General features: G+C 39.1%; 1 protein-coding gene and 1 non-coding gene across 11 annotated transcripts in view; one reads left to right on the top strand and one right to left on the bottom strand.

The window, feature by feature from the left end:
- Window positions 1–14,566, bottom strand: part of TMEM45A (transmembrane protein 45A) — a 91,013-nt gene that overhangs the window by 50,874 nt on the left and 25,573 nt on the right. The gene's annotated exons all lie outside the window — the stretch shown is intronic.
- Window positions 5,729–5,835, top strand: LOC118148107 (U6 spliceosomal RNA). The gene has a single exon (XR_004734901.3). It is a non-coding gene; the product is annotated as a U6 spliceosomal RNA (small nuclear RNA).

The raw sequence follows: 14,566 nt of genomic DNA, 5'->3' as shown, positions 1-14,566 counted from the left end.
TGTTGGCCCAAATCGCTTCTATTATCAACTTTCTTAAATAGTAAAAATATTTACAGGGATAACTATAAAAATGAAACAAATTTACAAATTAAATTAATCAAAACTACAAACCCAGCAAACATCAAATAAACTAATGCATCTCAAATATAACAAAAAATGATTTTTGCTAAAATGAATCACAGCATCACTGTAATACTGACAGCTACAATGTATCATCTTTTTGGTCCAGAATATGTAATTACTGTATGCCCCAAATTGGGGTATAAATCCCTATTCAATTCTCTATTCTAGCTAATAGCTACAGAAAAGGTATTTGGCAGATTAAGCCCATCTTCTTTCTCCCTTAGCCCTTGATAATTAAAGCAGTGCTGCTTACTACCATTGTGATGCAATTCAATTACTCTGTTTAATTCTCTATTTAAGCTAATAGTCACTGAAAAGAGACTTGGCATATTAAGTTCATCTTCTTTCTTCCTTAACCCTTGATAATTAAAGCAGTGCTGCCTGCTGCCATCATGATCCTAAATACAAACGCAAATGCCAGCCCTGAGTTAATTTATTTAACTTCGATAGATGATCATCTAGGTGATCCAGATATACTTATAATGTTTCTCAATCATTATTGAGATAAAAATGCTGAGTTATATTATTATAATAGAAACCTTGCAGACTGCACACACACAGGCACACACACACACACACACACACACACACAGACACAGACATACACATAAGAACATGTCAGCACATTTCCAGGAGTTTATCAATCCCAATTTGGGAAACGCTGAGATAAATAATTAGGAAGAACGATACTGAAATAATGAATGAGGGAAAACTACTCTTTACAGAAATATTTCAACTAATAAATGCCAGAAGAAATGATAGAATTTAGAATTTTACATACCTTAATGAATAAATAGAGTCACACAATGTTAATCAAAGATCTCTGACATCCAGAAGAGCAACAAGTCAACAAGATATGCCCAATGTATTCTTGCAGAAAAAAAAGCCTGGGTGTGATGCAAACTATTTATATAATTACTAATTTATGGGATATACAGGGGCAGAGGAACATTTAAACTATATTACGGGAATGCAATCAGTAAAATCCAGATGATGCAAAATTCTACAGGACAAAATAGTTTCTGCAACAGGTGAATTCAAAGTGAAACAAAAAGAGATAAAGAACCCACAGATTAAAAGAGACTTCTGAGTCATATCTGTAATTACAATATACGGGCTTTATTTGGATCCTAATTCAAACAAAAATGATTCAGGATTTTCAATTTCATATAGGTCCTAATAGTATCACATACACATTTTTTAAAAGAATCTTTATTTGGTAAAGATGTATACTAAAATATGATGGATCAAATAATGTGATGAGTTGGATTCACTTCAAAATTGTGACGGTTAATTTTATGTATCAATTTGGTTAAAACATAACTCAGTTCTTGGTCAAAGACTAGTCTAGATGTTACTGTGAAGATATTTTTAGAAGTTATTAATATTTAAATCAGTAGACTTTCAATAAAGCAGATTACCCTCTATACTGGTGAAAGGAGACGGGCAAGAGTCATTCAAGCAGTTGAAGATCTGAAAAGACTGAGGTCTTCTCTAGGGTGAATGAATTCTGCCTCTAGACTGCCTTTGGTTTTGAGATTGCAGCATCAACTCTCCCCTGGGACCACATGTGCAGGCCAGCAGATTTCAGATTTGCCATCCCCTGAAAATTGTATGAGCCAATTCCTAAATCTCCCTACCCACATCCCAAACACAAACTTTTGGTTATGTCTCTCTAGAGAACCCTAACTTATACAAATATTATCTGGGGGATGGGGGAAATGGATGGAAGAATGGATAACATTTTTTGAATTTGGATAACATTTTTTGAATTTGGATAAAACTTTTTGAAAAAGTTTTGAAACTGGGTAATCGGTATGTTATACTATTCTATTTTTATATATATTTAAAATTTTCCATTTAAAAAGTTGGGAAGGATAAAAAGAGATGGAAGAGCCAAGGAACAGAGACACAGTCTTTCCGTCCAGGGTCTGCACAGGTAGACATGTCGTTCTGATAGAACAAAATATCAGCAATCAAGGTTGGCCTAGCACAGTGGTTCACACCTGTAGTTCCCAGCACTTTGGGAGGCAGAGGCAGGTGGATTACTTGAGCCCAGGAGTTTGAGACCAGCCTGGGCAACATAATGAAACCCCATATTTACAAAAAAAATACAAAAGCAAAACAAAAGTTAGCTAGGCATAATGGCACGTGCCTGTAGTCCCAGCTACTCAGGAGGCTGAGGTCGGAGAATCACTCAAGCTTGGGAGGCAAAGGTTGCAGTGAGCTGAGATCGCACCACTGCACTCCAGCCTGTGTGACAGAGTGAGATCCTGTCACAAAAATAAAAATAAAGGCTCGCCTGAGGAATCTGAGGTTGTGACTCCAAGACTCACAAGAGAGTGGTTACAACGAAAAGGTCTAGTCTTGGAAGTGATTGTTCTCTTGATCTTGAATTTCCAGTCTGATGTAGGCTGTTCCCGCTATGCCCTCGCTGCAGCATGGCCTCCCACACCACGTTGAGATGACCTCTTTGAGTCTCCATCTCTTCCCACTACTCAGGAGCACCTTATTTATTCAAGCACCAAGCTTGCACTTGAAAATGTTAAATGACTGAATCAAAGCTATGCTGAGCATGGGATAGCTTATGCCCAGTGAAAGCAAGAACGAGATAAGCAGTGTTTCTCAAACTCATATGCTACTGCCTTCTAGCCCCTGTTTGTTTTTTGTTTTTGTTTTTGTTTTTTCTGTTAATTGTTAAAGCCCACAACTAATTGCTCCATTTTTAATTTCTTCATGTTCTCTGCTTTTAAATCCCCCTCCCAACCAAACATTTGAGGTCTAACGGGGGAAAGGAGTGTTTGTGTGGAAACAATGGCATTCACTACTGTACAGCTTTATAAAATGAACCTTCAAAATTGTTGTTCTTGGTAGGAGAGAAAATCCCATCCAACAAATAGGAGCTTCATTTGCAGTGCTTTCTTTCTAATCTCCTGTAAAACAAAACTACCTGACCCTTAGGACCTGTGATGAAAGTCATTGTTTTTACCTTGCTCTACCCTTATGGTGACAGAATTTTAATGTGAATGTTCATTAAAATAAGCTGTTTCTTTGGCTTCGTCGTATTATTCTGCGTGGTTTTGGAATAAATTCATTGATCCTACAATCAGAATTTAAAATCCTAGGATATCTCATTTATAAATTAAATAAATGATTTTTTAAAAGGTGCAATGCCAGCTTTTCTTTTAAACTTAGCTTAAAGTTTAGGGAGACTTCAAAGTAAAGGGGAAAGGAAACTTCATTAAAAAAAGAGAGAGAGAAGTATCTAAATTCCAATCTCCTTTTAATTCAAATTTAGAGAAGAAAAGGTGGAGAATTTATAGTCCGCCATGCTTCATGGAAAATATTCTGACTCCTGTACAGAAAAACAAGTGGCCCAAGTGACTTGAAGTCTCCTTCCATCTTGCCTTCTCCTCTGCCCCCTGATTTCACCCTTAAAGTCATTACTTCAGCCCCAAGAAATCCCCACCTTCGATTCTGCCCTCACTTCACAGAAGGTCAGTTATACAAGTTCATGACAAAACCTCAAAGTAAATGAAAATGAACCAAGAGGATAAATCAGTAACTACCCCCTGAGCTGCCGCTGCCCAGGTTGAGTTGCACACCCCGGAGGGAGAGCAAGGTTCCCTGAGAAAACCAAACATAGAGCCTTATGGCCTTAGAGATGTGAAAGGTTCCCAGAAAATGCATCAGTAACCTGCACTGACAGTCATGCTGGAATATAATCCATGTTTTCAGTTTTCCTGTCCTTCAACCCTTAGCACCCTATGGACATCTGAAGGTAGAGTGACCACATTAGCAACAACAAAGTGCAGAACACCCAGTGAAATTTAAATTTCGTTTAAATAACAAGCAATTCTTTTTTGTTGTTGTTTGTTTGTTTTGTTTTGTTTTGTTTTGTTTCTTTTAGGGGGAGGGAGAGAAAGAGGGGAAGAGAGAGGGAGGAGGAGGGGGAAAGAGGGGGAGGGAGAGGGGAAGAGAGGGGGAGGGAGAGGGGGAGGGGGAGAGAGGGAGATGGAGGGAGGAGGGAGAGGGATGGGGAGAGAAGGATGGGGAGAGGAACAACAAGCAATTCTTTAGCACAAGTATGTTCCATATAGTGCATGTGTTGTTTATTCAAAATTCAAATTTCACTAAGCATTCTGCATTTTATCAGGTGATCCATGAAGGAATTTCCATGGGGCAATGAACATTGCAATAGCTCAGAGTGAAATTCCTCAAGCACCACCAGTCTTATCTGGCGTCCTGAGTTGTCTTAGTTGTCACTTTTGGATATTTTCTAATCTCTATTTGAACATCCTGTGCTTTTCTGAATTATATCAGGGCTATCCCTAAACCAAAAGTGGTCCTATACCTCATTAATACAATTAGAACTTTGGTCTAAAATGTTGGTGGTTCCATCAAGTGAGCTGAAGATCCTCTGACAAGGTTCCATTGCAAGAGGTCATTATGAATTGGTATATCTTACTTCTCAATCAACAGATGCTAAAACTACAGCCACAATCAAATTGCAGGATGGGATGGAGAGATAACTGGAAATCTTCAGATGTTAAAAATGGGTGTATCTCATATTTGATAAGGATGGAACCCTTGGTCAAGGACGATTTCCAATGTTTCTCCCAACCTCGTCACAATTCCCGGCATTCTGACACCATAGTCACTGAATTATTAGCTTTTTCCTGGTTCTGAACAAATAAAAAAGGAGGCCAAAGTCTTGGGCCCAAAGTAAGGACCATAATGAGGGTAGCCAAGAATGATGGCACTACATTAACCTTGTTGTTCCTTTGAACAGATTTTTAAAATATAGTATAGAAGACGTCTGAATTCTTGTTGGAGTTTTGTTTCTTTTCTTGTCATCAAATACTGCAGTGATTTATAGACATTTCAGTCTCCACAAAAGAGTTGTTGAAAAACTTTTTTATTGACCCTCATTTATTCTCACTTTACAAATATCTATTGTGCACTGACTCTGGACTGGGTGTCATAATCCTCTTTTGTTGACTAATAGCTACACCCTACATCTTCCAAAGAGATCAACAGAAAGAAATGTGGGCTCTCGTGCAGTGATTCCTGATGTAGGTGGTGTCCTAAAAAGCATATATATTATTTTAAATTACTTTTACGTATTTTAAATACCTATTTTTAAATACTGACACAAGTAGAGGATACGAGATTTTTTTGTCTTGGTCCAAAAAAATTCAGAAACATGATTATAGTCACATGGACTCACTTTTTGCCTGTGACTGCAAAGATAAAAGCCAACCTTGAACTAGATTTTTCCTTCCAGTTAAAGCTTCCTAGTTTGAAAAAGACCTTGCTTAAATGCTTAGGGAACTCTAAGCATTCTTTGTAGCTTAATTTGCTCAAATTGTGACAAGTCTGTTGCAATCCAAAACTAATGGATTTCAGAAGATAAAAGAAAATCTAGAATTTTTTGGCAAATAATTTATTTTTTTCATTAAAAATAACAGACTTCTTTATGGCTGACTTGACTTAAGTCTATCTGCAGTACATCTAAAGAACATTCCCTACAAGAAGAGTTCACATTGCCTACTCATTCTATAAATTGGCTTTATAACAAGTCCTAGCAAAAAACAAAGTGAGGGTGCTTGCTTCGGCAGCACATATACTAAAATTGGAACAATACAGAGAAGATTAACATGGCTCCTGAGCAAGGATGACATGCAAATTCATGAAGCGTTCTATATTTTTGAGAGTGGGAGCCAAAATTCAACATCCTTAAAGAAAAGAACTTTCAACCTAGAATTTCATATCCAGACAAACTAAGCTTGGTAAGCGAAGGAGAAATAAAATCCTTTGTGAACAAGCAATTGCTGAGAGATTTCTTCACCAGGCCTGCCTTACAAGAACTACTGAAAGAAGCACTAAACATAGAAAGGAACAACCAGTACCAGTCACTCCAAAAACATACCAAGTGGTAAAGAGCAACAACACAATGAAGAAACTGCATCAACTAATGGCCAAAACAACCAGCTAGCATCCAAATGGCAGGATCAAATTGACACATAACAATATTAACCCTAAATGTAAATGGGCTAAATGCCCCAATCAAAAGACACAGACTGGCAAATTGGATAAAAAGTCAAGACCTATCAGTGTGCTGTATTCAGGAAACCCATCTCACATGCAAGGACATAGGCTCAAAATAAAGGGATGGAGGAAGATTGATGAAGAAAATGGAGAGCAAAAAAAGCAGGAGATGCAATCCTAGTCTCCGATAAGATAGACTTTAAACCAACAAAGATCAAAAGAGACAAGGGCATTACATAAAGGTAAAAGGATCAATGCATCAAGAAGAGCTAATGATCCTAAATATATACACACACAATACAGGAGCATCCAGATACATAAAAAAGCATGTTCTTAACAACCTACAAAGAGACTTAGACTCCCACACAATAATAGTGGGAGACTTTAACACTCCACTATCAATATTAGATGGATCGAAGAGACAGAAAATTAACAAGGATATCCAGGACTTGAACTCAGATCTGGACCAAGCAAATCCAATAAACATCTACAGAACTCTCCATCCCAAATCCACAGAATATACATTCTTCTCAGCACTACATCACACCTACTCTAAAATTGGCCACATAATTGGAAGTAAATCACTCCTTAGCAAATGCAAAAGAACAGAAATCATAACAAACAGTCTCTCAGAACACAGTGCAATCAAATTAGAACTCAGGATTAAGAAACTAACTCAGAACCACACAACTTCATGGAAACTGAACAACTGGCTCTTGAATGTTGACTGGATAAACAATGAAATGAAGGCAGAAATAAAGCTGTCCTTTGAAACCAACGAGAATGAAGACACTACATACCAGAATCTCTGGGACACATTTAAAGCAGTGTCTAGAGGAAAATTTATAGCAATAAATGTCCACATAAGAAGCAAGGAAAGATCTAAAATCAACATCCTATCATCAAAACTGAAAGAGCTAGAGGAGCAAGATCAAAAAAAACTCAAAAGCTAGCAGAAGGCAAGAAATAATTAAGATCAGGGAGGATCCAAGATGGCCAAATAGGAACAGCTCCGGACTGCAGTTCCTAGCAAGAACAACACAGAGGGTGAGTTCCCACTGCATTTCCAAACAAGTTTTCACTGCACACAGACCAGCAGATTCCCAGATCAAAGAGTGCCATGAGTTTTCATCGTGGCAGTTTCAGCTGGTGTTGGGTTGGCACACCGAAACTCACACAAATCTGGGTGGCTGATTCAACTGGTGCCAGGAACACCTTTAAGACAGAGGTGCCCATTCAAGTGAAAAAGAGGGGACTGAGAAAGGGAGCCAGGCTATCTGGCTTGGCTGGTACCACCTCCACAAAACAAGCAATCTGAAACGCTCTGGATTGATAGCTTTGCAGCAAGCACAGCTGGACCCAGGACGGTCCAGCTCAGTGGGGGGAAGGGTGACCACCACTACTGAGGCAGTCCGCCACTACTGAGGCAGTTCACACAGCAGCAGGGCAGAGCCTGTAGCAGCTCAGCTCAGCAACACCTCTGCTGGCAGACTGTGACTAGATTACTTCGTGCAGGGCAGCGCATCTGTGAAAAAAGGCAGCAGCACCTCAGGAACTTATAAATAAAGCCGAACTTCCTAGGACAGAGCACCTGGGAAAAGAGGTGGTTACGAGTTCCACTGCAGCAAATGTAAAGGTACCTGCCTAGCAGCTCTGCATGGAACAGTGGAGCTTCCAGCACAGCACTTGAGCTCCTATAAGGGACAGATTGTCTCCTCAAGCAGCTCCCAGACTCCCATATACCCAAAGAGACACCTAATAAAGGAGAGCTCAGGCTGACATCTGGCAGGTACTCTTCTGCGAAAAAGATAACAGAAGAAGAAACCGGCAGCAACCCTTACTGTTCTGCAGCCCCCCATAGGTGATCCCCAGGCAAGCAGGGTCTGGAGTGGAACTCCAGCAGTCCTGCAGTGGTGGGGCCAAACTGTTAGAAGGAAAACTAAGAAACAGAAAGAAATAGCTTCAACATCAACAAAAACTACAAAGACCACAGATAAATAAAGCCATGAAGATGGGAAGAAACCAGTGCAAAAATAATGAAAACACCAAAAACCAGAACGCCTCTCCTCCTCCAAGGGATCACACTCCTCACCAGCTAGGGATCAAAGATGGATGGAGAATGAATCTGATCAATTGACAGAAACAAGCTGCAGAAAGTGGGTAATAACAAACTTCTCAGAGGTAAAAGAACAGGTGCTAACCCAATGCAAAGAAACTAAAAACTTTGAAAAAAGTTTAGATGAGATGCTAACTAGAATAAACAGCTTAGAGAAGAATATAAATGACTTGATGGAGCTGAAAAACACAACACAAGAACTTCGCAAAGCATACACAAGTTTCAATAGCCAAATTGACCAAGCAGAAGAAAGGATATCAGAGAATAAAGATCAAGTCAATGAAATAAAACGAGAAGGCAAGAATAGAGAGAAAAGAGTGAAAAGAAATGAACAAAGCCTCCAAGAAATATGGGATTATGTGAAAAGACCTAATCTAAGTCTGATTAGTGTACCTGAATGTGAAGGAGAGAATGAATCCAAGCTGGAAAACACTCTTCAGGATATTATCCAGGAGAACTTCCCCAACCTAGCAAGGTAGGCCAATATTCAAGGCCAGGAAATATAGAGAACACCACAAAGATATTCCTCAAGAAGAGCAACCCCACGGTACATAATTGTCAGATTCACCAGGGTCAAAATGAAGGAAAAAATGCTAAGGGCAGCCAGAGAGAAAGTCCTGGTTACCCACAAAGGGAAGCCCATCAGACTCTCCAAAGATCTCTCTACAGAAACTCTACAAGCCAGAGGAGAGTGGGGGCCAGTATTCAACATCCTTAAAGAAAAGAACTTTCAACCTAGAATTTCATATCTAGCCAAACCAAGCTTCATAAGTGAAGGAGAAAGAAAATCCATTAGGGACAAGAAATTGCTGAGAGATTTCATCACCACCAGGCCTGCCTTACAAGACCTCCTGAAAGAAGCACTAAACATAGAAAGGAACAACCAGTACCAGCCACTCCAAAAACATACCAAATGTTGAAGACCATGGATAAAATGAAGAAAATGCATAAACTAATGGGAAAAACATCCAGCTAGCACCAAAATGGCATGATCAAACTCGCACGTAACAATATTAACCTTAAATGTAAATGGGCTAAATGCCCCAATCAAAAGACATAGACTGGCAAATTGGATAAAAGTCAAAACCCATCAGTGTGCTGTATACAGAAGACCCATCTCCTGTGCAAGGACACACATAGGCTCAAAGTAAAGGGATGGAGGAAGATTTACCAAGCAAATGGAGAGCAAAAAAAAAAACCAGGCATTGCAATCCTATCTCTGACAAAAGTGACCTTAAACCAACAAAGATCAAAAGAGACAAAGAAGGGCATTACATAATGGTAAAAGGATCAACGCATCAAGAAGAGCTAATGATCATAAATATATACACACCCAATACAGAAGCACTCAGATACATGAAGCAAGTTCTTAATGACTTACAAAGAGACTTAGACTCCCACACAATAACAGTGGGAGACTTTAACACTCCATTGTCAATATTAGACAGATCAAAGAGACAGAAAATTAACAAGGATATCCAGGACTTGAATTCAAATCTGGACCAAGCAGACCTAATAGACATCTACAGAACTCTCCACCCCAAATCCACAGAATATACATTCTTCTCAGCACCACATCACACCTACTCTAAAATTGACCACATAATTGGAAGTAAATCACTCCTCAGCAAATGCAAAAGAACCGAAATCATAACAAACAGTCTCTCAGACCACAGGGCAATCATTTAGAACTCAGAATTCAGATACTAACTCAGAACCACGCAACTTCATGGAAACTGAAAAACTGGCTCCTGAATGTCGACTGGATAAACAATGAAATGAAGGTAGAAATAAAGATGTTCTTTGAAACCAATGAGAATGAAGACACAACGTACCAGAATCTGCCACAAATATAAAGCAGTGTCTGTCTAGATGAAAATTTATAGCAATAAATGCCCACAGGAGACTCAAAGAAAGATTTTAAATCGACACCTTATCACCAAAATTGAAAGAGCTAGAGGAGCAAGATCAAAAAACTCAAAAGCTGGCAGAAGACAAGAAATAAGTAAGATCAGACCAGAACTGAAGGAGATAGAGACACACACACACAAAAACCTTCAAAAAAATCAATAAATCCAGGAGCTGGTTTTTTTAAAAGATCAACAAAATAGACCACTAGCCAGATTAATAAAAAAGAAAAGAGAGAAGAATCAAATAGATGCAACAAAAAATGATAAAGGGGATTTCACCACCAATTCCACAGAAATACAAACTACCATCAGAGAGTACTACAAACAACTGTATGCTCACAAACCAGTAAACCTAGAAGAAATGAATAAATTCCTGAACACTTGCATCCTCCCAAGCCTAGACCAGAAAAAAGTTGAAACCCTGAACAGACCAATAACAAGGGCTGAAGTTGAGGCAGCAATTAATAGCCTACCATCCAAAAAAAAGTCCAGGTCCAGTTGAGTTCATACCTGAATTCTACCAGACATACAAAGAGGAGCTGGTACCATTCATTCTGAAACTATTCCAAACAATACAAAAAGAGGGAATTCTTCCCAAATCATTTTATGAGACCAACATCATCCTGATACCAAAACCCGGCAGAGACTCAACAAGAAAAGAAAACTTCAGGCCAATATCCATGATGAACATAGATGCAAAAATCCTCAATAAAATACTGGCAAACTGATTGCAACAGCACATCAAAAAGCTTATCCATCAAGATCAAGTAGGCTTCATCCTGGGGATGCAAGACTGATTCAACATACACAAGTCTACAAACGTAATCCATCACATAAACAGAACCAAATACAAAAACCACACAATTATCTTAATAGATGCAGAGAAGGCCTTCGACAAAATTCAACAGCCCTTTATACTAAAAACTCTCAATAAACTAAGTATCGATGGAATGTACCTCAAAATTATAAAAGCTATTTACAACAAACCACAGCCAATATCATATCGAAGGGGCAAAAACTGGATGCATTCCCTTGGAAATATGGCACTAGAAAAGGATGCCCTGTCTCACCACTCCTATTTAATATATAAATACTATTTAATATAGTATTGGAAGTAATTAGACAAGAAAAAGAAATAAAGGGTATTCAATTAGGAAAAGAGGAAGTCAAATTGTCTCTATTTGCAGATGATATGATTGTATATTTAGAAGACCCCATCATCTCAGCCCAAAATCTCCTTAAACTGATAAGCAACTTCAGCAAAGTCTCAGGATACAAAATCAATGTTCAGAAAGCAAAAACACTCCTACACACCAATTACAGACTTAAAGAGAGCCAAATCAAGAATGAACTGCCATTCACAATGGCTACAAAGAGAATAAAATACCTAGGAATACAATTGACAAAGGATGTAAAGGACTTTTTCAAGGAGAAATACAATCCACTGCTCAAGGAAATAAGAGAGGACACAAACAGATGGAGAAACATTCTATGCTTATGGTTAGGAAGAACCAATATTGTGAAAATGGCCATACTGCCCAAAGTAATTTATAGATTCAATGCTATCCTCATCAAGCTACTTATGACCCTCTTCACAGAACTGGAAAAAACCACCTTAAACTTCATATGGAACCAAAAGAGAGCTCACATAGCCAAGACAATTCTAAGCAAAAAGAACAAAGCTGGAGGCATCATATTACCTGACTTCAAACTATACTACAAGGCTGCAATAATCAAAACAGCATGGTACTGGTATCAAAACAGAGATACAGACCAATGCAACAGAACAGAGGCCTTGGAGGCAATGCCACACATCTACAACCATCTGATCTTTGACAAATTGGACAAAAATGAGCAATGGGGAAAGGATTCTCTGTTTAATAAACAGTGTTGGGAAAACTGGCTAGCAATGTGCAAAAAGCAGAAACTGGACCCCTTCCTGACACCTTACACTAAAATTAACTCCAGATGGATTAAAGACTTAACTATAAGACCTAACACCATAAAAACCCTAGAAGAAAACCTAGGCAAAACCATTCAGGACATAGGCATAGGCAAGGACTTCATGGCTAAAACACCAAAAGCATTAGCAACAAAATCCAAAATAGACAAATGGGATCTAATTAAACTCCAGAGCTTCTGTACAGCAAAACAAACAATCATTACAGTGAACGGGCAACCAACAGAATAGGAAAACATTTTTGCAATCTACCCATCTGACAAAGGACTGATATCCAGAATCTACAAAGAACTGAAACAGATTTACAAGAAAAAAACAACCAAACCCATTCAAAGTGGGCAAAGGATATGAACAGACACTTCTCAAAAGAAGACATATATGAGGCCAACAAACATATGAAGAAATGCTCATCAACACTGGTCATTAGGGAAATGCAAATCAAAACCATTGAGATACCATCTCATGCCAGTTAGAATGGTGATCATTAAAAAATCTGGAGACAACAGATGCTAGACAGAATGTGGAGAAATAGGAAGACTTTTACACTGTTGGTGGGAGTGTAAATTAGTTCAACCATCGTGGAAGACAGTATGGCGATTCCTCAAGGACCTAGAGATAGAAATTCCATTTGACCCAGCAATCCCATTACTGGGTATATATCCAAAGGATTATATATCATTCTATTATAAAGACACATGTGCACGTATGTTCATTGCAGCACTGTTTACAATAGCAAAGACCTGGAACCAACCCAAATGCCCATTGATGATAGGCTGGGCAAGAAAAATGTGGCACATAAACACCATGGAATACTATGCAGCCATAAAAAATGATGAGTTCGTGTCCTTTGTAGGGACATGGATGAATCTGGAAACCATCATTCTCAGCAAACTGATACAAGATCAGAAAAATCAAACACCACATGTTCTCACTCATAGGCGGGTGTTGAACAATGAGAACACATGGACACAGGGATGGGAGTATCACACACTGGGGTCTGATGGTGGGAACTAGGGGAGGGACAGTGGGGGGTGGGGAGTTTGGGGAGGGATAACATGGGGAGAAATGCCAGATATAGGAGACAGAGGGAAGGAGGCAGCAAACCACATTGCCATGTATGTACCTATGCAACGATCCTCCATGTTGTACATATGCACCCCAGAACACCCCAGAACATAAAGTGCATTTATATATATGTATGTATGTGTGTGTGTGTGTATATATATATATATTTTTTTTTTTTAAGTGAGGAAAGCTTGGCTAACAAGAGCACGTTAAATTTTTGTAAAACTTTTAATATTTCCAAGTCTGTGAGACATTTAACCCTCACATAGGGAGGATCTAATGAAGTATGATTAGGAGCAGAGGAAGAAGAGCTGAGGCGTGAGTGCCTCCAGCCTCCTGTATTCATGACTTTGTGAGAGTTTTTCACTGTTCCTCTTTGACAGAAGTAAATAAAAAGCACATTTAATTAAGAGTGGACAAAATCAAGTGATAAACCAACAATAATATGACTTGTGTCGGTGAGGGGTAGGGGACCCCCTAGAGACTGCTGGGCACGAAAAATAACAGACCCAAGAGCCAATAGGAGCCTTTTTGACTAAATTCTCTCAAATCTACTTTGCATCGCTGAGGGACCTTAGAGATCTGACACTGAGTAAGTCCTTTGAGGTCCCATCCAGTTCCAAGACAGCACAATTCAGTGTTACTATCCAGCATTTCTGGCCAGCACCATCACCATACAGTCAGACCCCAGCCCATCACCAGATATAAGAAGATGCTGACATGAGAGACGCAAAAAGAAAGCAGGGCCAGACATCCCTGGAAGCAACTCCATTAATCAATATATGCATGGCTTACCATCCTTTTAGCAATGACATGAGTTAAGGGTTCTGTGGCCCTTTGCATAAGTAACCAGTCTACAGTACTTAACGACTTATGGGCTAGGTATTTATGAAACGCTTGATAAACACTGTCTCATTTTATCCACCCAACCCCAAGGGGTACAAATTACTTTTAGCCTCATTTATTAACTGATGAGAAAACTAAGGCTTAGAAAATATAAATGAGTTCTTGAAAAGGTGCCCACAGCTAGTTTAATGGCAGAGCTGGGATTTGAATCTGGTCTGATGGATGCCAGAACCTGAGCTCTTGTTAATGTTCTTTCTCTCTCTTCCCTGGGAGGCAGTGGCCCTTAGCATTTGAAGAATGATTACTCAATCATGCCCGGCCCAGAAGACAATGCAAGGCAGGAGGAGAAATATGGGAAGATGGCTGAAGATGAAACTTTTAAGAGCTCCTCAAGCTAAAGAGGTTGGCAGTAGAACATGCTTCTCTGCAAACGGTGTCATTACCCGTAGAAGGAAAAGGTAAAGGTGAAAAGTGAGAGACATACAGAAGCTCCCA

The sequence above is a fragment of the Callithrix jacchus genome, chromosome 15 (assembly GCF_049354715.1).
Source record: "Callithrix jacchus isolate 240 chromosome 15, calJac240_pri, whole genome shotgun sequence".
In the NCBI taxonomy this organism is placed as follows: Eukaryota; Metazoa; Chordata; class Mammalia; order Primates; family Cebidae; genus Callithrix; species Callithrix jacchus.
Note: the sequence above shows the minus strand (reverse complement) of the source record. Positions and strands in the feature narration are given on the sequence as shown.